The 27,548-nt window shown below is 41.4% G+C and overlaps 1 protein-coding gene across 3 annotated transcripts in view; it reads right to left on the bottom strand.

Moving 5' to 3' along the window:
• Positions 1-27,548, bottom strand: part of LOC140187171 (zinc transporter ZIP11-like) — an 840,422-nt gene that overhangs the window by 300,410 nt on the left and 512,464 nt on the right. The gene's annotated exons all lie outside the window — the stretch shown is intronic.

The raw sequence follows: 27,548 nt of genomic DNA, 5'->3' as shown, positions 1-27,548 counted from the left end.
GCATATTCATTGCAACTTCAGATTTTTGCACTTCTTCAGTTGAGTGAGTATGTTCTTTTTCCTCCCTAACCCAGCTTGCTTCTTGGTTGTGCATTGGCCTTTTAGACCAAATGTTAGGCAAAAAGTTCATTATCTCTGTGTTTGTTGGTAATTCTGAGCTAGGGTTGGTGACGTTTTGGTATGTCGAATTTACTTTCAGTGTTCTGTAAAAACCGTTTTCATTGTTTCTGAACTGATAATTTTGTATTCTTCATCTGGTGCATTTCATGCATCTATTTAGTTTAGTTTTGCATACACCAACTTTTTGTTTCAGTGCATCTATAAATCTTACATTGCTTTTGTTAGGTTAACTGTATCTTGTACAGGCCTTAGTATTTCCTTAGCTTTTCTCTTAACTTCCTTGCTCAGGTTATCCATTTATATTCCATTAGGTGGACTATTTCAGCTTTTAAGCGTTCAATTTTTTTTTTAAATTTCAGTGTTCTCATTTCATTACTCAGTTTTGAGCTTCTATTAATGTGTGCCTCTATTTTGGAGCCATTGTACTGCACTGTTGTTAATGCTGCACAGTATGTTATTGTGTATAGTTCTTCAAATGTTTCAAGTTTTCCTAAATGTGGTAAAGAGTATTAACAATGTTTGCTAATTTTCATGACATGTTTTGTTTTGGTTTGTAGGGTCTTTTTGTTGGGTTAATGCCCATGTACTCTGTTAGCGTGTAATAATATTATTATTATTTTCTTTTTGTATTTGTGCAGTTTGTTATCTTTTTTACATTGGCTGTTTGTCCATTTTGTGCCCTGTTTTTCATTGATTCTTTTGTGTTTCTTTGTATTTACTGTGAATTCTCAGAAGAAAATGAATCTTAGGGTTGTATATGATGATATATATGTATTTTGATAATAAATTTACTTTGAGCCTTTTTGAACCTTTGAGCCAATATCATTGCCCTGTGTTAATCTTTTCTGTCTGGATCATAGTTCCATTTTAAGAAATGTTTATCCATCTTTACAGCCTTTACCTACTCTGGAATTAGTCCTGAAGTCTGCCAGGTCCATTTTTTTCTGAACTGCTTATAAGCCAAATCCAACATAAAATTTCTAGAGCAACACACACAAAATGCTGGTGGATCATAGAAAGTTAGGCAGCATCTATGGAAGGGAATAAACAGTTGATACCTTTTATCAGGTCTTGGCTCAAAATACTGACTGATTATTCCCTTCCGCAGATGCTGCCTAACTTGCTAAGCTCCTCCTGCGTTTTGTCTGTGTTGCTCTATATTTCCAACATCTGCAGAATCACCTGTGTTCTATAATTTTTAGGAATTTTCTATCATATGGAAGCTTTTGATAAAAAGTTAATTACAATTCTATTTTGTGACGTTACTGCTTTGTTGTGATTACTGAATAAATATTGACATTTACAGATTACAGCCATCAGGAAAATGACAAATCTTTTAAATATTTGCACAATAACATAGCTTTCAATGCATGCACTCACTTTATCAGGAATAACAATTTCTCAAATGTGTTTGGCAATTAAGTCAATGTTGAGGTTTAATGCAACTTTTGGAAAGCCAACCAGAGCTTCAAATCAGCATCATGCTAAAGTCATAGTCATAGTCATAGTCATACTTTATTGATCCCGGGGGAAATCGGTTTTCGTTACAGTTGCACCATAATAATTAAATAGTAATAAAACCATAAATAATTAAATAGTAATATGTAAATTATGCCAGCAAATAAGTCCAGGATCAGCCTATTGGCTCAGCGTGTCTGACCCTCCAAGGGAGGAGTTGTAAAGTTTGATGGCCACAGGCAGGAATGACTTCCTATGACGCTCTGTCTTGCATCTCGGTGGAATGAGTCTCTGGCTGAATGTACTCCTCTGCCCACCCAGTACATTATGTAGTGGATGGGAGACATTGTCCAAGATGGTATGCAACTTGGACAGCATCCTCTTTTCAGACACCACCGTCAGAGAGTCCAGTTCCATCCCCACAACATCACTGGCCTTACGAATGAGTTTGTTGATTCTGTTGGTGTCAGCTACACTCAGCCTGCTGCCCCAGCACACAACAGCAAACATGATCGCACTGGCCACCACAGACTCGTAGAACATCTTCAGCATCGTCCGGCAGATGTTAAAGGACCTCAGTCTCCTCAGGAAATAGAGACAGCTCTGATCCTTCTTGTACACAGCTTCAGTGTTCTTTGACCAGTCCAGTTTATTGTCAATTCGTATCCCCAGGTACTCCACCATGTCCACACTGACCCCCGGGATGGAAACAGGGGTCACCGGTGCCTTAGCCCTCCTCAGGTCCACCACCAGCTCCTTAATCTTTTTCACATTAAGCTGCAGATAATTCAGCTCACACCATATGACAAAGTTTCCTACCGTTGCCCTGTACTCTGTAAAGTAAGTCTTCCCTTGTCAGTTACTATATCATATTTTGAGAAAGAATGTTGAAATTCTCGCTGTGAATTGGCATTAGCAGCAACAATACAATGTAAAAATTCTTTGCTGGAGGTTTGAATTGAAAACAGAAAATACTGCAAAGCCTCGGTGATCACAGCAAGACCTGCTCAAATTACGTTATCACACAGCCATATTTCACAAACATCACGTCCCGGAGGCGGCCTGTCCTAGAGTTGGACACCTGCCCATGTGTGTGAATGTGTCGATGGAGGGTGGGAAAGGGGCTTGATTGGCCCTTGCTGCTGCTTATGTTGTTTTGCCTAACATTGTGGCAATGCTGTGCAGGCCCAGGCTGCCACCAACACAGATATGGGTGTGTTGGCTGCTAACATAAACAACACATTTCACTGTATCAAAACAAAACAACAGCGCCTCTTTCACTTCAGGCGGCATGAGCCCCCAGATCCTCAGGACTTTCCACGGAGGCACCATAGAGAGCATCCTGACTGGCTGTGCCACTGCCTGGTACAGGAACTGTACTACCCTCAACTACGGGGCACTGCAGAGAGTGGTGCGGACAGCCCAGCGCATCTGTGGACGTGAACTGTCCTCTATTCAGGACACTTACAGCAGCAGGTGTGTAAAAAGCACCCAGGGGATCATCAGGGACTCCAGCCACCCCACCCACAAACTCTTTCAGTTGCTTCCATCTGGCAAAGTACTGCAGTACTAAAGCCAGGGCCAACAGGCTCCGAGGCAGCTCCTTCCACCAGGTTTCTCAATACACATTGATCTGATTGCACATCTGACTGTAGATACATGTACACAAAACAATTAGGTAAACAATCTTAAGTGTTTGGACAATATCTTCCTACATTTCCCTTCCTTATTGGTTGTACATAGCAATGGAGTCACAACATAAAGATTTTTACTCCCTCATGTTGTGAGATGGATATAAGAAATAAAATTCTAATTCTAATTCTATTTTTCAATATACGTGTGATAACTAAATCTGAATCTGAGCCTTGCCATAACACCAGGTTATTACCCTTATTACCCAGCAACCATCAGGCTCTTGTACCAGCTTCACTCAGTAACTTCATTCAACACCGAACTGAATAACTTCACTCAACACTAAAATGACCCCACAACCTATTAGCTCACTTTCAAGGACTCCACAACTCATGTACTCAATATTATTTATTGCTAACATAATAAATAATATTAATGTTAGTATTATTTGTTTCCTTTTCGTATTGGCACAGTTTTTGTCTCCTTTTACACACTGCTTGTTTGTCAGTATTTGTTTGTGTGTTGTTTTTCATTGGTTCTATTGTACTCCTTTGTTCTAGTGAAAATACCTGAGAGAAAATGAATCTCAGGGTAGTATAAGGTGACGTATACATATTTTGATAATAAATTTACTTTTAACTTTGAATCTCACATCCAACCTGACCACAAAGTACCCATATACACAAATCCTCTACTAATCTTTTCGCTCTCACATCCTCCATAAATTTTGTCCCTCCTCTTCCTCTGCAATTATCCTGCCACTGTCTTCACCAGCAGAGATTCAGATCAGCCAAAAAACCTACTAACCTTTGTCATGTGGGAGAAACCTCCGTAGTGACCAGAACATTCAAACTACTCACAAATAGCACTCAAGGTCAAGACGAAACCCAGGTCTCCAGAGCAATGGGGCAATATTTTGTTTTGTCACACATTACCAGAATGTTCTGCTAATAAGAGGAAAGATTAGATTTGAGATGAAGGATGCTTCAGTTGGTTCAATGGTACATGCCTTTCTTCATTGCACCAATAAGTACTTGACATATCTAACGAAAAAGGTTTCAGATAAATCGGCCTTCAAGACTCATCAGGAGTCAATGGAAACTCACTGAAATACAGCCTCTAATAACGTTGCTTGCATGCTTGCTTAGAATGATAAATCTAAAGTATGAAATTCAGCAGCTGGATGCAAATTGAAAATCCATATAGTTCTGACTTCATCTGTATTTTAACATGGTTCCTTTGTGTGGATTGCTTCTGGCTTCCTGACTGACAGAAACATATAATTTTTTTCCCACCAAGGTAGAATCAGCTCCAAGCAGGAAAACATGTGGGCCTAGAAAGCACAATCTGCCACTGAATATCTGCTCACGGGCTATTGCTTTGTTCCCACTGCTCTTTTCAGTAATGAGTCTGCACTGCTAAACGGTCCATTGCATATGTTTGAAATTTGATACCAGACTGGAGGGACGACATCAGAATGTTATGGGTCTCATATATTGGATGATATATACACACACACACACACACATATCACACAACAACAGCGTCAAGAGGATCTTCAAGACAACCCTAAAGATGTTTTGCTCAGTAGGGTTGATTCTGGCCAGCAGGGGAACCCCGATCATCATCAAGCTACTGCTCATGAGATTAAAGTAACGCAAAGAAAATTATTGCCACTTGGAATGTAAGAACCCTATATCAAGCAGGAAGATTGGACAATGTGATAAATGAAATGGAAAGACTAAAGATTAACATCATGGAAATTAGCAAAGTTCGTTGGATAGGTGCTGGAACATGTCAGATTAGAAGTAAAACACTAGTTTAATCTTGTGGAACATCCCATACTAATGGAGCAGGAATTCTAGTGGAACTAGTGAAAGTAGATCACTGTAACTACTACACAGGCTTTAAAACAGATGAGATACTTCTCTCTTGGAAGTTTATTTGGTAACCCATGAAGACTGTTGATCTAATAGTAAACGACATGCAATTATTCATGAGCTTTCTTTTAGCAGCATTTCCAATGCATTGATATGAAGCTACTATGCAGCATTCTCTATCTCTATTTACAATATACCCTTATTGAAGATTAGGAACTACTGCTGTGTCAGTACAGTTCTAAACAAATATCTGTGCATAAATTTTACCTTTATCTACCATTTTACCTTGATCATCATATTTCAATAATGCAACACAGAACCAGTTTATCTTTCTATAATACCAGCATGCATATACCTTCACAAGGTATAGTTCACAGTATCAGTTTCACAACAGCTGATTTTGTTTGAAAATCTCCGTTCTTATTTGACAGTCCCTCTGGTTGGAGTGGTTTATGTTATAATTCGATGAACTCCGAGGTGACAGATGAGACCTGTGCAGGATCCACGTACTTGGCCACAGGATGAGATGGCGGGGTAGGTGATTAGTCTGTGGGTTTCCATCACAGAGGTAAGGTGTGCGATGCCTTCACGGAACGGGCAATCAGAAGATTATTGAGAGGTCAATATGAGCACAGATGAACCAGTGCATCAGTCCCTAAAATGGTTCAGGATTGCTAATATTGGAATGAAGCAATCTTTACAACAAAGAGGTAATGTGAACAATAAATGTAAATAGAATATCAGAAGACTGACTGGTATCCTTCTTGGCTTTAGAATGTCTCAAAGCACTTTACTGCCAATGAAGTACCATTTGAGATGTTGTAATAAAGGAACATGTCAGCCAATTTGTGAACAGGAGGCTGCCTTAGAAATGTGTTAAACTCCCATTGTGTTGTGCACAAAAACTGGCCAGGATACCAGCATTAATCTTCCTGATTTTCTTCAAAATTTGGGTGGGGATCTTTTGCATTCATTGAAAGAGTAAAAGACCCATCAAATTTCCTTCTGCTTGAATGGACATACTTCAGTGGCACACTAGCCTTGATTTTTCAATCCAGTCTACGGAGCTGAACTCACAGCCTCCTGACTCAAACAAGATGCGCCCCACTGAGTTTTGACTCACATTTAGATGATTTTCGGTTGCATCAGAAATTTGGTCAACTTTTATAGTCCCACCCAGACTTTCATTTCTACCTTTGCCACTGGGCTGGTCAAACCTTTAAATTTAAACTGATAATGTGACTTTGTCCTGTTGTCAACATTTACTGCATCTTCTTCTCAACTTCACATAGTAGGTTCGCACATATAATTATAAAACCTGTCATCTTCTTGTCACACGCAGCACAGGTAATTGTTCTAAATGGCCAATGTATATAATCAAAATCCTCTCCAAATGGCAGTAAAATTATGATTAAGAGACAACTCAGTGCCTTTTTTTACTGATTATATTGTGAAGTTTTCTCATCTTGAGTACTTAACAAAAGAAAATGACATAAAAAAAGAAATAAAATCCTTACCTCAGTAAGCAAGGGAAGCAATTGTCATACAAGCCCCTCTTACTGGAAGAATGAAGTTGAATAAAACTTTATAAAGTAGAAACGTTATGCATTCAGGATTTCTTTAAGTTATTGGAGAAATTCTGCTGGCACCGAACTACAGATAGCAACCCTCCTTATAATATGAAGTGCAGCAATGAGAAAACTTGATTGTGATGATTGCTTGTGTACGTCTCTCATACAAGCCTCTGAACAGTGGACTCCACTGAAGTCAAAGGAACTGAGCGTGCAATGTGAAAAGAACTATTAGCCAATATTTTTTCATGTTATCTAAGTTGTTCACAGATGCTACAGGTACCAGTTACTCTGCTCACTTTACCATGGCAGTCTGCAACTCCATCAATAAAGATCTGTTTTTGTATAGTAAAATCCACATCTCTTCCAAAGCATTTTGCTGCTTCCCATTCTGGTATGTCTGTTCACTGGTCTTCTCTACGGCCATACTCAGGTTGGAGGAGTAACACCTCATATACCATCTGGGTAGCCTCCAACCTGATGGCTTGAACATAATTTCTATAACTTATGGTAATTTCCCCCCTCCTACTTTCTGTCTTTTTCCATTCCCCATTTTGGCTCCCTTCTTAACTCTCCCTTTACTGCTTGCCTGCCTATCACATCCCCCTGGTGCCCCTCCTCCTTTCCTTCTCCCATGGTCCACTCTGCTCTCCTACCAGATTCTCTCTTTTCCAGTCCTTCATGGTTTCTATCATGTCCCAGTTTCTTATTTTCTTCCCAACCACCTGGCACCACCTATCCCCTTCTAGCTTGGACTCCTTTCCCTGCTCCCAGTAAGGCACTGGTTCATCTGTGCTCATTTCAATCTCTCAATATTGTTCTGATTGCCCATTCTATGAAGGCATTGCACACCTTGTCTCTTATTCTGGCTTCCTTCCCTCTTCCTTTCCAAACCCTATGAAGGGTAATGGCCCAAATCTTAGACTGTTTATCCTTCTCCATAGATGTTGCCTGACTTGCTGAGTTCCTCCAGCACTTTGTGTGTTTTCCTCAAAATTTCCAGAATCTTTGGTGTTTATGATTTGCTGCCAATAAAATACTTTTGAAGTGCAGTCACTGTGTAATGCAGGAAATGTGATGGTCAAGTTCAGCAAGGTCGATGGGTCTCGGTTAAATGTCTCACCAGAAAGATGTCACTCCAGTGTTCACATTTTGGTATTCTGGGATTTTGGGAATTGAACCCAGAACCTTGAAGGAACAGCAGATGTTGGCATGAAAAACCTGCCATCTGGTACTTTCAAAGTACAAGAGAATGTGCTGAAAGACCGAATGAATATTGATACAACCACTGCAAAGACTCCGGGCACAAAGGCCAGACGAGGATCTTATCACCGTGGGTGACAGCCTCACAAACATTTTACTAATGCATTGCTCATGGAGGAAACAAAAATGTTGCTAATGCATTGTAAGAGAATGTATTCAATCTATGATGCTATGAATAGAGAGAAAGATGTGTTCTAATTATATTCACAGTTCATTTGGAATAAAGTATATTCTGGGGAACAAAGACAGGGATACCACACGTTGAGACATGGCTTACTTTATTAACTTATTTACCTAGTGATACAGCACAGAACAGGCCCTTCTGGCCCAGAGAGCCATCATGTCTAATCACAGAAAAATTGTCAATGAACAAGTAACCTACTGTACGGTGCTTTTTTGGAATGTGAGTGGAAACTGCAGCACCCGGACCGAACCCGCACTCTCTTCAGAGAAAAGTACAAACTTCTTGCAGCTGGCATTGGAATTGAACTCCAAACTCCAACATCCTCAGCTGTAATAGCATCATGGCTAACCGTAGTGACCCCTTATTACACTGGATATCAAGCAATAACTGAGCTGCAACTGCTTTCAGACACTGCAACCAATTCTAGACATAGCCTGCCATTGTGATTCTTCTTTGGCAACAACCAGTTCAGAGCATCTGCTGACATGCACCCTTCCATTCTGGTACTAAGCCATCTGTTTCCCGACACAGACATTGCATTACTACTGCATAAACCCTACTTATAACAACAACAAAAACAAGCTTGTGTCAACACCCCTCTAATGTCTTAGACCAGCCCGGTTCCTGATAGCACCTAATTGCATCTGCTCTTTTGTGCTACAATTTGTTCAGCTCTTGCAGCCACACGTTGTAAAATGGTGGTAGCCGCCAAAAATAAAAGATTGAAGTGATTCTCATCCCAGTCTTCATGAAAGTTAAGAGAATATAAAAAGCAAACCAAGTTTTGAAGAGTTTTACAAAAATGAAGTGAAATAACACTCCATGACATTGGTTGAGTTATTCCACACAACAGCATCTTCACACTCAACAACAGTTAGATCAAGGATTCATTGCGGATTTCTGGAAGGTGAAGTCAGGTTACCTACTATATGGTATGTTTTTGGAATGTGGGAGGAAACAAGAGCATCTGGAGGAAACCCACGCTCTCATGGGAGAGAAGTGCAGACTTCTCGCAAACAAACAAATCTCCATCAAGGGAACACTGAAGGGAATTGTTAGCAATCCCTGAATGTCTCGAGGATCTACCCCGGGATCAGCATATTAATGCAATTTCAATGATACATGCCAGTGGCCGTACATCATTGGGAGTTTAAAGAGATTTTTTATATCACCAAAGACTCTAGCAAATCTCTACAGATGCATCTTGGAAAACATTCTGACTGGTTGCATCACCTTCTGGGATGGAGGAGCCAATGAACAGGATAGGAAAAAGCTGCAGAGGGTTGCAGACTTAGCCGGCTCTAACATGGGCACCAGCTTCCCTACCGAAGGCATCTTCAAAAGGCAATGACAAAAGGCATCCATCATGTCCTCTTCCCATCGGGGAGGTGGTACAGGATCCTGAGGATGCACTCTCAACGTTTTAGGTGCAGCTTCTTCTCCTCTGCCATCAGGCTTCCGAACCGTCCATGAACCCACGAAAACCTCACTGCTTCGTTCTCTTTTTGCACTATTCATTTGCTTTTTGTACTGTATATTCTTATTGTAGTAGTATTTTATGTGTTGTACTCTATTGCTACTGCAAAACAACAAATTTCATGACATGTATTAGTGATCATAAACCTAATTCTGATTCAATGGGCTAGATCACACACTTCGTCACTTGGGAGCTGAGAAGTTGAGTTCTTCTGTGCTAGATTGTGCACAATGCTGACACAATGGAAAGTTTCTCAAAATTATGGGGCCAGTTCCATTAGGAAATTGCAGCCCTCAATGAACCACTTGGTAACTTAGTAATTTTGGTTCAACTGCGAAAAGAATGCTAGATTTTCCTTCCTCCATTACCCAGTGATGGTGGTGGGGTGGAGAAGTTGTGCATTCTACAGAAGGCATCTTAAATATAATGTATCATTAAGGCTTAAATCAGTAAAGTGGATGCACTTCAGTCAAACTCCCTTTGGATAACCTGCCATTGTGGATAGCACAGGGTTCCAGGGAGTCCCTTGAAACCCACAGAACTGTGACACACGCTCCTTGCCCTCCTTCTCAAGGGACTGCTGAAGGAAGACAAAGAGGTGTTGACTAACCTGCTGCTATATATTAGTGAGTGCGTTCCAAAAAATAATTAATTAGTCCCAGGCATAAAAGGTACAATGCAAAGGCAAGTAAATGGGATACTGGTCTAAACAGTCATCTCAATGCTCTGGCAGGCCAGAAAATGCGAAGTATCTGGAATTTGGGAATTTGATATGAGAAGAACCTGGTGTTTTTGCTTCCAATAAGATGGTGGTGTATTCAGATGCAGCAGCCTCTTGGTGTGTGAAGGCAGTGTGCCGTGTTACTGTGGGTGATTGCCTTGGATGTTTCTCTTACGATTATAGGACCCTATTGGACCCTGTGATAATGTAAGATGCTTCAGGTCTGTTATCCTTGTTTGGTAGAGTGAAAGGCAGCAGGGAAGCTACATAGCCTCAGTTGTGGCGAGGACTGGGCCTCAAGTTGTGGGCTTGCCTGCTGTCCAGGAGAGGCAGTGTAGCGTGATGTTCATTCTCAGTTAGGGGCTGGCCTCTCCCGTTAGTGCTGCCCTCCAGTGTTCAATTAGTGAAATGACAGACTGGATTGCGTGTGTATGTTTGTTGTGCACTGCCAAGAACGGTACCATCAATTTGTGGGACGTGTCACTCAAGGTCTTGGTCTATATATGTGTTTATTTTTACGTGACCATGTTTTTTTTTGCTCGCTATTTTGAATTTGCTGTGTATATTTGCACCTTGGTCCCAGAGGAACACTGACTCATTCAGCTGCATTCTTGTATTGTTGAATTATAATTAAACTTGAATTTGATTTGTTTTGATTTTAATTTGATGCACTGCCAGAAAGGATGGTTGAAGCTGGGTTATTGGTGCCATTTAAGAAATACCAGGATGAACATAATCTCTTCAGCATAGAGGACTGCAAACCAAGAGCTGAGCAATTAGATTAATATGGAAGAGTGTCTATTGGTTGCTGTGAACAAGTTGGGCCAAATTGCCCATTTCAATGATTCCATGAACCTGCAAAGTCTCCCATAACATCTCCAAACTGTCCATGTTTTATCAATAATCTAGGAAAGGCTTGCCTAATCCCATTCCTGAATTTTCTTTACCTCAACAATCATTGCTTTCCTATAAGATGCATTTTGACTACACTGACTCGATCAATATAACATAAATATAGGCCTTTCAGCCCAATGAATCTGTTCTGACCACAGTGCCAATTTCCTAATTTCCAGCATTCAGCCCATATCCCTTGAAGCCCCATCCCTCTATGTAACTGTCTAAATGCTTCTTAAATAATTCCTCTGGCTATGGAAGGACAAAGCAAATAACAGCAAGCAAAGGCAGTGACTCACACTGTCACTAATCAGATCTGCCAGACAGTGTCTGTTTCTTATACAGGCTCAGCAGGCTGTTAATATTTGTTGTTTTGAACATTTTCCAGACTTTAGAGTCTGCAAAGAATGAAGAGCTGCAGTTGTGCAAACACAGCACAATTGAATTCTGTTTCTGCATGGAAAGTGTGTGAGGAAAACATCAGTCATTGATGTAATGGCATACTCAAGGCACATTATATTTGTTTAATGGTCTTTCGGAAACCTGAAGTGAACAAATTAAAGAAGCTCTCTGGGACATGGGACAGAAAACTAAGCACGAGCAAGCTAATAGAGAAAGAACTATTTGTTTTTACAACCCTGTACTCATTTGCATAGAGTACACATTTTGCCCTTTAATTACATTACAACATTAAATGCATTTCAAAAAAGTTCTTTCTGGGTACAAAGTGTTTTCTCATTATATGTACATTTGTACCAACACAGAAGCTGTAAACAAGAAGGGCCAGAGTTGTCTCTACTTCCTGAGGAGACTGAGATCCTTGGGAGCCTGCAGGCCTCTCCTTCACATGTTCTACCACCTGTCGTTGCCAGTACAATCTTCTATGCAGTGGTGTGCTAGGACAATGGTATCAACACAGGTAACGCCAACAGGCTCAATAAGCTGATTAGAAAGGCTGGCTCCGTTATAGGAGTCAAACTGGACACACTGGAAGCTGCGGTAGAACAAAGGACCCTACAGAAAACCCTGGCAATTCTGGGCAATGTTTCTCACCCTCTGCGTGCCACCTTGGCTGAATAGAGGAGCACTTTGAATTAAAGACTAAAACAACTGCATTCCTCCAAAGAGCACTATATAAGGTCATCCTTACCCTCGGCCATTAGGCTCTATGAGCCAACCTATAGTCGGGAAAGTGATGACCCCCTCCTGTTAGACTGTTTGTGGTAACTTATTTTTTATTCTTTCTACTTCTCTTCTAATATTTATATCTGTACACTTGTAATGCTACTGTGACACTGCAATTTCCTTTCCGATCAATAAAGTAGCTATCTATCTATCCATACATTTATGACTGCCAAATACCCATAATAACCGTAATAGTGTAAATATACTCACTGTCCACTTTATTAGGTAGACCGGCTCAGTAATGCAAATATTGAATCGGCCGATTATGTGGCAGTAACTCAATGCATAAAAGCATGCAAACATGGTCAAGAGGTTCAGTTATTGTTCAGACCAAACATCAGAATGGGGAAGAAGTGACTTTGACTGTGGAATGATCGTTGGTGCCAGATGGGGTAGTTTGAGTATCTCAGAAACTGCCAGTCTCCTGGGATTTTCACGCACAACAGTCGCTAGAGTTGACAGAGAGAAAAGAAACTTCCAATGAGCAGCAGTTTTGTGGGCAAAAAAATTGCCTTGTTAATGAGAGAAGCCAGAGGAGAATGGCCAGACTGGTTCAAGCCGTCAGGTAGGCGACAGTAACACAAACAACCACGCATAACAACAGTGGTGTACACAAGAGCATCTCTGAATGCATGTGTCAAACCTTGAAGTGGACGGGCTACAGCAGCAGCAGACCATGGACGTCATCTCAGTGGCCACTTTATTGGTACAGGAGGTACCTAATAAAGTGGCCACTGAGTTTAGCTCAGCCATGACACTGCCAATTTACACCGGAAAAGTATTGTACAGAAACATGCACCTCTTATAGAAACATTGCATTCTTACAATGCATCTATGAGTATGCAGTACGTATCTTTTCTCCCTCAGATTTAGGGTCGTCCTGATGTAAATTTCTGAGGCACATAAGATTCAGTGCCAATCATGAGAAAATATTTCAACAAAGTAGCAAGCATCTAGTTGCAATGGGAAAAAAATGTACACAGCAAAGCCAGAACACGGTGGTCAATTACTGGCTGCAAAGCTCTCACTTCACTGACTTAAAGGCAAGATGACAGTACTGCTCACCCAACAGAGAATTTCAGCATGCACCTTTTGAGAAAATGTCTGATAGAGTTTTATTTTACCATTCATTTCTCAGGGAAATGTATATGTAAGCCGTTCAACAAAGCTGTGAACTAAACTGTAGATTCCATTTGTGAATCAGGCTGCAGATCAGATTCCCCATCAGGATGCGGCAGAAGTTACAAGATGTGCTGAAGTCAGGGAGTCATGAACTCAACAAGGGCCACTGCTATTTCATTCCATGAGTGAGCAGAGATGTAAAGAATATTGTTTCCTTTCCCTGATGGAAAGTACAGTCATAGTCAATCACTTCTCCCAAAGAACAACAAGAGAAGAAACTGAAATAAACTCAGACACAAGGTAATCTTACTCACTGCTCATACTGAAAATGTATACACAGAGTATATTCCTGCATTATCTATTGGGTGGGGAGACAGTAAGAAAGGCGTCAATCTGGAGTATTTTAAGAAGTGGTTCTTTAACAAAATAAGAAGTGGTACAGCATTTACAGATATTTCTGCTATGCAACTTGATATTTCTTTTCATAAAATTTGAATAAAAATAACTTTTTATGGAATAATTGCTTAAAACAGTAATCAAAATGTGACCAATTAGCAACCCTTCAACAGGCTCTTTCTACATCCAGCATATGTTTTAAATTCACTATGCAATATAGACTCTGACTTCTCTGTTGCTTATTCCTTCTCCTCCATTCCACCTTAAGGACAGTGAACAGTCACCTTTCCACTTCATCTTGTTCGTGGAATGGGCTGCCGGTGATGCTGGTGGAGGCGGATACGATACGGTCTTTTAAGAGACTCCTGGATATGTACATGGAGCTTAGAAAAATAGAGAGCTATGGGTAACCCTAGGTAATTTCTAAGGTAAGGGCATGTTTGGCACAGCTTTGTGGGCTGAAGGGCCTATATTGTGCCGTAGGTCTTCTATGTTTCTATCTTAATATTTTGTAGATCAAGAAAGTGGCACAGAAAAATGCAAAGGTCAGTTTCTGAAATGTCAGTAGTGCTTTCTTGCATAACCTTGTTGACCCAGGGGGCAAAGAAATATGAGAACCCACATTCCGGAAGGATAAAGTCTGGTCTAGAGTGAAGAAAGATCTCAAAAATTAGGTTTTGGAGTAATTAAATGATGTATCAAGTCTCCAGGATCTGAAGGCCTGCATCCTGCACTTTTAAAGGACATGACTATGGAGACACTGGATGTGGATGCACTGGTTGTCATTTTTCAAATCTCCATACATTTTGGAATAATTCCCAAAGGTAGAAAGGTAGCAGACGTTCTCTAGAGCACAGGGAGAGAGAAAACTGGGAAATATAGATCAGTCCACCTGGTATCAGTAATAGTGCAAATGCTAAATCAGAGTCAGGTTTAGTATCACCGACAGATGCTGTGAAATTTATTGTCTTTGCGGCAGCAGTACATTGCAATACATAATAATAAAAACTAAATTACAATTAAATTAATAAAAGTTAATTAATATGGAGGCTTCTGGAGGCGGATCGAAGTCAAGATGGCACTAAGTGGCAACTCCTTTGCTTGCATCTTCAGAAACAGCTCTATTTCTATCTTTGATTTCCCTTTTTTACCTTTTCAAGGTTCTTCTGAAGACCCTGACCTGGAGTTACACTCTGACTTTGGCTCTTTGCGGGAATGGGACCTGCTCCAAGGGCCTCACGGCCGGCCGCTTTTTGATATCCCAAGGACGTGGCCTGGAAGGCGAGCGTGCCTTCAGGGTGCCGGATTTTCGTGGTGCTGGAGACGGGTTGATTCTAGGCCGGTGCCCCTGACTGAAGCGTTGTGGGAGAACACAGAACATCGGGAGCAGTGGCTTAGCTGCTGGCGGGGGGGTGGGGGCAACACCTTTCTGAGGTCGAAGCTCGGAAAAAGCAACACAACAGACTTTTAACATCATAAATCAGCGAGTTGTTTTTTATGTCTCCCCTCTCGCTGTGAAATGGGGATACCTCTTTTTCTCTCATTAGGGAAAGAGAGGGAGCCTGGTGGTATGCCGAATAATAGGGTGAACAAGTAGCTTTTGGGTTCTGCAAGTCTGTGTCTTTATTGATGCTTGCTGCACGCTTGAGTGCTCGGTGGAGGGTGCTGATGCTTTTTTTTCTGGTGGTGGGGGTGGGTCGTTCCCTTACTGCTGCTTGTGCGTGGGAGGGGGTTGCTGGGGAGGGCTCTTTGGTGTTCTAATGTTTAACTGTCATTCATTCCTTGAGGCACTTCTCTGTTTTCATGGATGTTTGCGAAGAAGAAGAATTGCAGGGTGTATATTGTATACATTTCTCTGACATTAAATGTGCCTATTGAAACCTATTGAAAAAGTTAAATGAGTGGTGCAAAGAGAGGAAAAAAAATGTAGTGAGGTCGTGTTCATGGGTTCAATGTCCATTCAGAAATCTGATGGCAAGTTGGCACATAAGAAAAGAGCAACACACACAAAATGCTGGTGGAACGCAGCAGGCCAGGCAGCATCTATAGGAAGAAGTACAGTCGACTGTACCTCTTCCTGTAGATGCTGCCTGGCCTGCTGCGTTCCACCAGCATTTTATGTGTGTCGCTTGAATTTCCAGCATCTGCAGATTTTCTCATGTTTACATAAGAAATGAGAATGGGATAGGACCAAGCTAGTCTAGTTTTATGAAAGGAAATCACCCTTTATTGATCTGGCAACAGGGAAATCAGCTGATATGATAATCTTAGACTTTTAGACGCCTTTGATAAGCTACGAAAGAAGAGATTATTGAACAAAATTGGAGTGCAGTCATGAATTGCCATGGACTAAGGATAGATCAATGGTCAGAAAATGGAATACGAATACATGGTTAACCTTTGGGTTGGGAGGAGCCAGAGGAATCAGTACTGGAGCCCCAGCTGTTCACAATGCATTCAGTGATTCAGCAGAGGAGACCTAGTGTACTATTGTAAACCAGGTTGCTGATGATGTGAAACTTCATGACTGTGTGGGTGTAGAGGAGGCTGCAGTGTGGCTTCAGAGAGATGAATGAATGAGTGAAAGCACGGCAGATTGGGCGTAGTGTGGGAAACGCAGTAAAATCATCCAGTTTGTTGAAGTAATAAAAATGAGAAGCTTTTTTTAAAAAGTGGTGAGATGTTGATACCTGTTGTCAGGAGTAACAGAAAACAATGGAAACACTCAACAGATTAGGTAACATCAGATTAGGGAGCCTTTGTAATGTAGCAGTTAGCAAAACATTGTTACAGTTTGGGGTGTTAGAGTTCAGAATTCAATTTTGGCACCATCTATATTCTCCCCGTGAATGCGTTGGTGTGCTCAGATCTCCTCCCACAGTCCAGAGGCAAATCAGTTTAATTGGTAAATTGTAAATTATAAATCGTGATTAGGCAAGTGTCAAATAGGTGAAGGGCCCGTTCCACGCTGCATCTCTCAGTAAGTAAATAAAATTGATGGAACCAGAAACCTTTAATGTTTCAGCTTCAGAAGGCCTGCATGCCTGCAATCACTGGCAGTTAACAAAGAACAGCAACAATTCGGAAGGTGAAGAGCTTGTACTGCAGGACTTCATTACAACAGAACAGGACTACTGACCAAAGCAATCCTGTTTCAATTATAAGGGGTAATAGTAAGATTTCATCACGAATTCCGTATCCCAGGCTGGTCACTCCACCTGAAGGAGGCCATACTTTGCAATCAGAGGGAGCACAAGTTTACTATATTTAATCCTTGAATCACAGACCTATCGCCTAAGGGAAGATTAATTAAAATGGTCCTATACTCTGTGAATTTGGAAGATTAAGACATGATTGCAATGAAACACACAAAATGCATGTAAAGCAACAAGCAATCTACTGGAGGAATTTTCCTCCTCACAGATACTGCATAACCAGACCAGTTCCTACAACAGATTTTTTTGTTGCTCCAATGTCCTGTTACAATCTACAGTTTCTAGCGTCTCCAAGATTCATGCTGAATCAGAAAGGTAAATGAAGAGCTAATGTTTCTCCTGGGAGAGATGAATAGAAACAGGAAATTTAGGATATAGATACAAAGAAATATTTCCTTAGAGAAGGTGCTCCCTTGAAAATCCTGTGGAGGCTCAGCCACTCAGTGTAATCACAGAGTCATAGAGCACTGCAGCACAGAAACAGGCCCTTCAGCCCACCTAGTCCATGCCAACCCATTTTCTTCCTTGTCCCATCTGCCCTCTATAACCTCTCATCCAAACTCCTCTTAAATATTGCAGTTAAACCGGCATTTACCACTTCCACAGGAAGCTTACTCCACACTCACACCACCCTCTGAGTGAAGGAGATCCCCCTCAGGTTCTCCTTAAATATTGTCCTCTTCAACCTAAACCTATGACCTCTAGCTCCAGTCTCATTCAATTTCAAAGGAAAAAGATTGCATGTACTTTCTACCTATACCCCTCATAATTTTTTCATATCGCTATAAAATCACTCCTCGATCTCCTACACTTTAGGGACCAAAGTCCTATCCTATTCAATCTTTCACTGTTACTCAAGTCCTCACATGCCGGCAACATCCATGTCAGTCTTCTCTGCGCTCTTTCAAGCTTTTTAATCTCTTTCCTGTAGGTAGGTATCAAAACAAATTTCAATAGGTTTTTTTTTATCTATTGTGGAAATCAAAAAAATGAATGATTAATCTAAGAAAATGGTGCTGAGCTAAAAGACCAGCTATAGTGCTACTGAACAGGTATGAGGTTCCAAGTGGCCCACTCCTGCTTCAAATGCAGGTTTGCCTTCAGCAGACATTTTAAGACCTTGTTTCACAGGAACAAAATTGGGCCTTTCGGCCCATCAGTTGTGCTCCACCATTCAATCATGGCTGATTTTTATTTTCTCGACCCCATTCTCCCATCTTCTCCCTATCACCCTTAACCAATTAAGAACCTACATGATGGACATTTGCTTCCTCTGGGCCATTGGGCTTCTTTCTCGTGTTTGGCCAAACTCACTTCCTAAACACAGCAGCAGCCACTTGTAAGATCACAAACAGATCCTGGGCTCTCTTGCATCCACATTATCCAGGCCTTTCAGCATTTGGTAAATTTCAATGAGATACCCCTCATCTTTCTGAACTCAGTCAAGTACAGGCCCATAACCGTCAAATGCTCCTGCTATTTTAGCATTTAATTCCTGGTATCATTCTTGTGGGCCTCCTCTGGACCCTCACACGACCAGCATATCTTTCCCAAAATTGCTCACAATGTTCCAAATGCTGTCTGGCGGACACCATGTGAAGCTTCAGCAGTACACTTGCTTTTATATTCTAGTCATTTCGAAGTTTGATCATCCAATTGTGCAGGTGCCTAACTTTTCAACTCAACTGTAGGCAATTTCAGAAAGAGACGAGCAGAGGGATCTTGGGCTGCACATCCACTGATCCCTCAAAGTTGCTTCACAAGCTGATAGGATTGTTAAGATGGTCTGTTGTTTTTTTGGCCTTACTAGTCAGGGGATTGAGTTCAAGAGCTGGGAGGTAATGTTGCAACTCTATAAAACCCTGGTTAGACCACACTTGTGTTCAGTTCTGGTCACCTCTTTATTGAAAGCAGGCGGAAACTTTGGAGAGGTGCAGAGGAGCTTTACCAGGATACTGCTAGGACTAGATGGTATATCGTATGAGGATAGGTTGAGTGAGTTAGGGCCTTTCTCTTTGGAGTGAAGGAGGGTGAGAGCTGACAGGATAGATATGTGGAAGATGATAAGAGGCACAGCCAGGGATACTTTCCCAGGGCAAAAATAGCTAACATGAGGGGGCATAATTCTGAGGTGATTAAAGGAAAGTACGAGAGGGATATCAGAGGTAAGTTTTTTTTTTAACCCACACAGTGCATATGCATGGAATGTCCTGCATGAGGTGGTGGTAGAGGGAAATACTTTTAGGGCATTTAGGAATCTCTTAGATAAGGAGGAGATGGCAGCGCGACGGCAGCGTGCGTGGCCTCTCCGGTAAATGATATCTGTTATCTGTCAAGTAGAGGACCGTGCACAATTCTGATTTGATGGAGACGGACGTGAGAGTACGGAGGAACATCTGGAGAAACTTCTGAAATGCCCACTTCGCTGCCGCGGCTATTGTGTGGTAACCGGAATCTCCGGAGCAGAAGGCCCCGAATCCTTGGCTTTGCTTGTTTCAGCAGCCGGGGCTAGGTCGAAGACGCTCGGCAGAGGATGGCGCTCAGGAGGCTGTATCGGAGGGTCTGGTTGGAGGCTGGAAGTTTTCGGACGGATGGACTCAGTGTCGGCTGTGGTCGGCTGCTTCCAAGGTATCGGCATATTGACGGTGCCTGGAGGTTTATGGCAGGGAGTTTCTCCCTTTTGCCGCCTGCTATCGGGGACTCAGGAGTCGATCGACTCAGGGACTTTGAGACTTTTTTTTTTACCATGCTCATGGCTTGTTCTTCATCAAATTATGGTATTGCTTTGCACTGTTGTAACTATATGTTATAATTATGCGGTTCTGTCAGTGTTAGTCTTTGGTTTGTCCTGTTTTCTGTGATATCGCTCCGGAGAAACATTGTATCATTTCTTAATGCATGTATGCATTTCTAAATGACAATAAAAGGGGACTGAGTGTTCTCATAATCTAATCTAATCTAAGGTTGTTTTAGCCAGTGATGTTAGTGGGGACAAACTCCCACTGCCTATTAAATACTCCCAATGGCGTGCACCTTAAATGGCTTCTGATATCCAAGTCCAGCTCCTGGCCTTCACGTGTGGCTAAGCTACTAAGCCCAGCAGAGCCATTTCTACTGATAGCAGAAGAGGCAAAGGCAGATTACTGGTGCCTTAAACCAATTACTTTGAGCAGATGGGGCTCATCAGCCGCAGTTGGCAGCTCATCTAGGAGAAGAAAAACCCTGAACTCAAACCTCAGCTGCCTTGTGGCATTTCCCGAGCAAAAACTCCATAGCTGGAGTCCCTAAGGTAGACCGACATCGAGTCCAACACTGACTGGCAACTCCTGCAACGCTGCCGATACCAAACTGTATCGGTCTCGGCCGTTCCTTTGGGTTCATCAGATGTGTGGAGAGGGAGAGCTTGCTACATGGGCAACAGCTTGCTCTCCATATTGTACTGCCCAGGCTTGCGTATCGAGACAGCTAGGATTAACATCCATGGTCGATCCTGACCAACGGAGGCCTCACTCACACAGGCACAAGGATGATAGAGAAACTGACAGCTATGTAGGAGGGAAAGGTTAGATTGATTGATCTTAGAGCAAGTTAAAAGGTCAGTACAATATCACGGGCTGAAGGGCCTGTACTAAGCTGTAGTGTTCTGTGTTCTAAATGCTGGGGTCAGGGACAGCAGTAAGTTTGATTGCATGAGAAATCTTTATTGGAGCATTTCTCAAGGATTCAGCAGCAGCTTATATCTTTATAATATCTTAATGTAGCAATTGACTCATGGTGCTTCAGAGCAGTGTTAACAGCCAAAATGTTACACAGAGTCAAATGAGAAGATACTTGGACGGATAAACAAGAACCTGTGCAAAGACTGTGGTTCAATTAAGGAGGACAAAGTACAGCGAATGTAGAGTTGTGATAGGAATAGGAGGGCACAAGGTCTTGGCAGAGACAAAGATTTGAAAACAAGGACGAGAATTCGAAACTCGAGGGGGATAAGGAAATGCAGGTGACGTAAGTGGACTGAACAGTTAGGATATCCACCAGCAAGGATCACTTTGAAGCCCCAAGCTATTAAATGGGCATTGTATCTCTATAGGTAATGTAAGTGATCTTTACCCTGGTACTCTATAATGTTGAATGATCGTCGCTTCTGTCTCCCTCCATAGAGGGATCAAACCTTCCTCATTTACATTCCACATGGTCAACTTCGATGAGCCCTTCAGTTTCTCTCCAGACAAATGAATTTTGGGAATGTCCTGTTGGTCGTATGAGCACAGTCTCAGTCTCTGGGTCAGCACACTCTGAACAACAAATCAAGCAGGACATCTCCCATCTCTGGCTGAACTCAGCAGCTAGCATGCTGATTGTAGCAAAGGGAATGCTAAACACTGCTGTTACTACCAAAATATTCTTTTTTAATTAACATCAGCAGCACATTCTGCCTGAAGGACTCTAGTTTATCCACTAATGAATTCCCTGAAATGTGACCACATGCCAGGAAGGCAACTCATTTGTGGCAAGAATTTTGCCACAAATTACTGAAACAACTGAACAGTATCGGCACAGACTTCAGCTCCATGACAAATGTGCGTACACCAAGTTTCCAGTTTAGATTCAAGCTTTCTCCTGATGTTAAATCTTTCAATTCAGTATGACTAACATCCGAACCATAGACAATGCTGCTGTCACTAACTTAATGACCATGAAAATAACCAAAGCGTGCACTGTCAGAAGCATAGAATAACACATGGTCACAACCCATTTTACAGATTGCCAAATGAAGAAGAAAATATTTCTAATGGACTTACGTTGGACTGGAACCCCGAATAGCACAGATCTTTTTCAACCTTACATAAATGGACTCAAATATTTAATCCAAAGAAACAAATTTTACAATGATACCAACAAGTAGTGCAGCTAAGAGGTTATACTGTGAATGGGATAAGATGCATTCAGCGGGCAAAATATTGGCAGATTAAAATTAATGGGAACCAACATAGGAAGCCACATATACAATAGATGACAAAAGAGCAGTGATGAAAGTTTGTATTTTAGAGAGAAGAAAATCAGTGATTGCCCTCTTCAAAATAGATAAAAATTATGACAAATTTAATACATCTGTTCTAATTTATATGGGGTTTAGTCAAGTAAATAGACAGTAACTTTTCCACAAGCAAAAATGTTAATAACCACAGATTTAAGATTTGTAAAAGAAAAACAGATCCTAAAGAAATATAAAATATTGTTACAGCTAAAATATTACTTCAATCCAAATAGTGCAGACTGAAGTTATTTCAAGCCAGAGGAGTTCTTTCAGGACAATCTTCAAGAAAACCTTCACATAAAGTGTAATCAACATAACAAGTTATCTTCCGAACAGTGAAGACGACAGTCTAATTATCAATCAGATTCAGTGACTCTCAACCAAATCAATGCATCAAATGGGCCACTGATTTTCTGAATGAATAATTATCTTACAAAATAAAGTTCACACCCTAAATCCTAAAAATAATCTATTTGCAGAAGTTATTATCCATGCATTGCTTCTGTCAGAATATATATTGTTGCTCAAAAGTTTGTAAACCCTGTAGAATTGTCTCTATTTCTGCATAAATATTACCTAAAATGTGATCATTTCTTCATGTAAATCCTAAAATGAGATAAAGAGAACCCAGTTAAATAAATAACACAAAAATATTATACTTGTTCATTCATTTATTGGGAATAATGATCCAATATTACATGTATTTGTTGAAAAAGTATGTGAACTTTTGCTTTTAGTAACTGGTGTGACCCCCTTGTAGAGCAAGAGCTTCAACCAAACATTTTCCAGTAACTGTTGATCAGTCCTGCACATCAGCTTGGAGGAATTTTAGGCCATTCCTCCTGAGAAAACGGCTTCATCTCCCGGGTGTTGGTGGCTATCCTTGCTTGCTTCAGTCCTTCCACAACATTTCTATAGGATTAAGGTCAGAGCTTTTTCTTTTTAAACCAATCTGTTGTTGATTTACTCTTTGCCTTTCAGATCCTTGTCTCGTTGCATTATCCAACCTCTGTTAAGCTTCAGGTCACGGACTGCTACCCTGACATTCTTCTGTAAAATGACTTGATACAATTTTGAATTCATTATTCCCTCAACAATTACAAACTGTCCATGCCCTAAGGCACCAAAGCAGCTCCAAACCATAATGCACCTTCCACCATGCTTCACGGTTGGGATGATGTTTTGGTGTTGGTGTGTACTGCCTTTTTCCCTCCAAACAAAGCAATGTGCATTTCTGCCAAAAAGTTCAACTTTTAAACCATAAGACATAGGAGCAGAATTAGGCCATTCGGCCCAAGTCTACTCCACCGTTCCATCATGGCTGATCCCGGATCCCACTCAACCCTATACACCTGCCTTCTCGCAATATCCTTCGATGCCCTGACCGATCAGGAAACGATCAACTTCCGCCTTCGATATATGCATGGAGTTGGCCTCCACCACAGTCTGTGGCAGAGCATTCCACAGATTTACTACTCTCTGGCTAAAAAAAAAATTCCTCCTTACCTCTGTTCTAAAAGGTCGCCCCTCAATTTTGAGGCTGTACCCCCTGGTACAGGATCCCCCCCCCCACCATAGGAAACATCCTCTCCATATCCACCCTATCTAGTCCTTTCAACATTTGGTAGATTTCAATGAGATCCCCCCACATTCTTCTAAATTCCAGTGAGTACAGGCCCAAAGCTGCCAAATGCTCCACATATGTTAATCTCTTCATTCCCTGAATCATCCCCATGAACCTCCTCTGGACTCTCTCCAATAACAACACATCCTTTCTGAAATATGGGGCCCAAAACTATGGACGATACTCTAAGCGTGGCCTGACTAGTGTCTTGTAAACGCTCAGCATTACCTTCTTGCTTTTATTTTCTATTTCCCTTGAAATAAATGCCAACATTGCATTTGCCTTCTTCACCACAGACTCAATCTGCAAATTAGCCTTCTGTGGGTCTTGCACAGGGACTCCCAAGTCCCTCTGCACCTCTGATGTTTGAACCTTCGCCCCATTTAGGTAAATCCATACTATTGTTCCTCAACACCAGTTTCCAGCCTCCTCCCTGTACTATTACCATGAGATCCACAATCTGCTGAAGGCCAGGTTGGTGGTATTCAGATATGGTGAATAAGGAAGAAACAAGTGATCATCTCGAGAGCAAAGTTGCAATTCCAGACCAAACCTGAACCACTGGAAGATGCTCAACGGCTGTGGCAGGGCTTGATGACTATCACCTCTTACAAAGTAAAACCAAGCAACATGGGTGACAAAAAGGCTTCACTCCTAAATGAGCTCAGTCCCTTCTATGCTCGCTTTGACCATCAAAACATGGAGGAACCATCACAAACTCCTATAAGCCCCTGATGACCCTGTGATTACAGTCTCAGAGGCTGAGCTGAGAGCATCCTTTAGGAGGGTGAACCCATGGAGAGCATCTGCCCAGAAGGGGTACCTGACTGAGAACTAATGTATTCCTTTTTAGGAGAACTTGCAGATTCTGCTTCAAGTATGAGTTGTGCAAGGATTTCCATGTTCTAACTCCCAGATGCAGGACAACATATTTTTCTGAACTAATTATGATTCCTTTCCTATGACCAACATACTTCCTCTGTTTACCAGAGCTCTATTTAAGGTCTGTTTAGCCCTGTTTACCACACCGTGCTACTGCAGACACCCTGTGCAGTAGTATTGTTCAATACTACCATCTCTCTCATCCTGACGGTGTATAATATTGTGGTAATTCTTGCACTACCATTTTATCAGTGTGAACTTGGAAATGTTCTAAATTTTGTAATCCTTGACTTGTAAATCGTATACATCTCATTTTTGAGGTAAACTTTTTTTTAATTCTTTCTTATTTCTCTTCTAATATTTGTATATCTGTGCACATGTAATACTTTGGGATCTATCTATCTATCTGTCTATTATCACATGTCACCCACTGTTGCAAATCCACTTTTAGGTATATAGTATTTCATGGAAAATCAGTCAAATACTTTAATTAGTCTGAGTTTATTCCACAATTTAAGCACTAGGTTATGAGCTCGTCCTACTCCACGAACTGATGTGAACTCAAACTCTCAAGTAATTGTTGATGATGAAGGGCCTGGATGAGATATTATTAGTTTTAGCAGTTCAAATGGAACGCTATCTGGGGCACTTCCTTATTCAGGATCCTTCCCAAATCACTGTGTATATGTTGTTGATAAAGTCCTCTCCATATTAACACACCCAAAATGCAGGAGGATCTCTGCAGGTCAGGTAGCATCTGGGGAAAGTCAATGTTTCAGGCTGAGGCACTTCTTCAGGACTGGCGAGAAAAGGGGAAGAAGCCAGGATAAAAGGTGGGGGGATGAGAAGGAGGATAGCTAGAAGGTGATAGGTGAAGCCAGGTGGGTGGGAAATGTAACAGGCTGGAGAGGAAGGAATCTGATAGGACAAGAGAGTGGACCATAGGAGAAAGGGAAGGAGGAGGGGACCCAGGAGGAGGTGATAGGTAGGTAAGAAGGTGTGAGAGGCCATTCCTCAACCCTGAGGGTGGCCTCATCATGGCACAAGAGGAGGCCATGGACAGACATCACAGAATGGGAATCAGAATTAAAATGTTTGGCCACCAGGAAGTTCTGCTTTTGGTGGATGAAGCAGAGGTGCTCAACAAAGCGGTCCCCCAATTTATGACGGGTCTCACCAATGAGCACCAGACACAATAGACAACCACAGCAAATTCGCAGGTGAAGTGTTGCCTCACCATCTTTATTTAATTGTGGCCCATAAGTATCAACTTAATCTTGGAAGGTCACGGAAATTAGATATCCAGATTTTGATATACTCCAACCAAATTTCATCTCAGGTATGATATGTCTGCCCTTTCTGAAGGATAAATATCTTCAGCAAGCCAAAGCGAATTAATTAAATGCGTTTTGAGAATAATGATCCAGACTCATTGCTTGACTTCTAGATCATACCACAGTGAGCAACAGGTGTTTTCTCCCACAGAACTGCCGCTCACTGGACATTTTTGTTTTGCTCACTATCTCTATCAATTCTAGAGACTGTTGTGCATGAAATTCTCAGGTGATCAGCAATTTCTGAGGTACTCAAACCACCCCGTCTGGCACCAATAATCAATCCACATTCAAAGACACTTAGATCACACTTCTTCCCCATTCTGATGTTTGGTCTGAACAAAACTGAACCATGCTTGAATGCTTTTATACTCTGAGTTGCTGCCACAGGATTGGCTGATTAGAGCTTTGTATTAAAGAGTAAGTGTATAGACGTGCCTAATAAAGTGGCCACTGAGTGTAGATGCTGCATCCTTTAGAAGCAGTGATAGTTGGATGTGTGGACTTAGTGATGGTACATTGAAAAATGGCTTCAACCCACCAAACATATCGTGGGAGAAGTAATTGCATTAATCAGCTTCAAACTCTGCACTGGTTTGGATCTAATTACCCTTGTTGTGGTAGGGAATTAAATCTGCAAGAATCAGGAAATTGCTGTTCTGTAATAAAAATGAATCAGATGATGAATTCACAATGGACGCAAACTCAGAACAACATGATGCAGACGCCACATGAGCAAGCTGAATGTTGCACAGAGTTCATGCTCATTTAAAATTTAAATGATCATATTTGTTACAATCCAGTGAATTAAATGAATCAGAATCAGGAAGAACAATAGTTCAAAGGTTCCATTTCATATCCAAGAATGTATATAATATGCAACCTGAAATTCTTGTTCTTCGCAGACATCCACAAAAATAGAAGAGTGCCACAAAGAATGAGTGACAGTAAAAACATTAGAAACCCAGAGCCTCCTACACTCCCCCTCCCATGCACAAGCAGCGACCCTACCCCTCCCTCCTAACTAAGTTCAGCAAAAAAGCATCAGCGTCCTCCACCCACCAAGCATGCAACAGCAAGCCTAAGCAAGACCATGAAGGGCCAGGACAACAAAAACTAATCATTCACCTGCCAATTCAACATACCACAGGCTCTCTCTCTCCCTCATAAATGGACAGAGAGCTATCACACAGTGAGAGGGGAGTCTAAAAAGACAAAAAAAAACACTCGCTGATTTATTGTGTTCAAGTCTGTCATGCTGATTTTTCCCCGAGTTCACTAACTTGAGAGACGTCAACAAATTCCCCACCAAAAGATGTTGCCTTTTTTACCAATTCTTTTCGTGATACCTAAAAATTAAATGTGATCTTTTTAGTGAAAACTACAAACTGAAATACCATGATACAATAAGAACATAGAGCATTACAGCACAGTATGGGCCCTTTGCAAACGACGTTATGACACCCTTTTAACCTACTCAGTACTTCCTATCTACATACGGTACCACGTAAAAGCCTTAGGCATCCTAGATTTTTTATATGGTTTCAGATGG

Source organism: Mobula birostris, chromosome 24 (assembly GCF_030028105.1).
Source record: "Mobula birostris isolate sMobBir1 chromosome 24, sMobBir1.hap1, whole genome shotgun sequence".
In the NCBI taxonomy this organism is placed as follows: Eukaryota; Metazoa; Chordata; class Chondrichthyes; order Myliobatiformes; family Myliobatidae; genus Mobula; species Mobula birostris.
Note: the sequence above shows the minus strand (reverse complement) of the source record. Positions and strands in the feature narration are given on the sequence as shown.